Raw genomic sequence first — 468 nt, forward strand, 5'->3', positions numbered from 1 at the left:
GGCGCGGGAGCCGCCAGGATGCGGCCGGGCCGGTGCGGAGGGGCGACCAGGCGGCCGGAGAACTGGGCCCGCGCAGGGCGGGCAGGAAGTCAGTGCTGGGGTTCAGAGGGAGTCCGCGGCTTGAGCACAAGGAGCGAGCGCACGGGGCGCTCCGGGGAGGACAAGCGGAGCGGTGGGCGTTGCGGTGCGGCCCCGGAAGGAGAGAGATTCTGCGGGGATAAGAGTTCGCACGGCGCGTGTTGCACAGCCTGTCCGGCGTTCTGGGAGGGACGCGGGAGAGACACCTCCCCCGGGCCCCAGGGTTTGGGAACGGGGATGGAGGCGCGGAGCCTGGTGCGAGAGGCGGGGCGGAGCTGGTTAGAAAGAGGGTGCGGAAGGGGCCTTCCGGGTCGCCGGGCTCCCCTGCCCCTGCTGTGCGCCCTTCAGACCCCCTACAGTGCCCGGGTGGCCCCGGCTGGAGCCCGGGAG

General features: G+C 73.3%; 1 protein-coding gene across 1 annotated transcript in view; it reads left to right on the top strand.

Annotated features, from left to right (window-relative positions):
* IL17RA (interleukin 17 receptor A) overlaps window positions 1–468 on the top strand; it is a 22,423-nt gene that overhangs the window by 256 nt on the left and 21,699 nt on the right. The gene's annotated exons all lie outside the window — the stretch shown is intronic.

Source organism: Pteropus alecto, unplaced genomic scaffold (genome assembly GCF_000325575.1).
Source record: "Pteropus alecto unplaced genomic scaffold, ASM32557v1 scaffold76, whole genome shotgun sequence".
Lineage (NCBI taxonomy): Eukaryota > Metazoa > Chordata > Mammalia > Chiroptera > Pteropodidae > Pteropus > Pteropus alecto.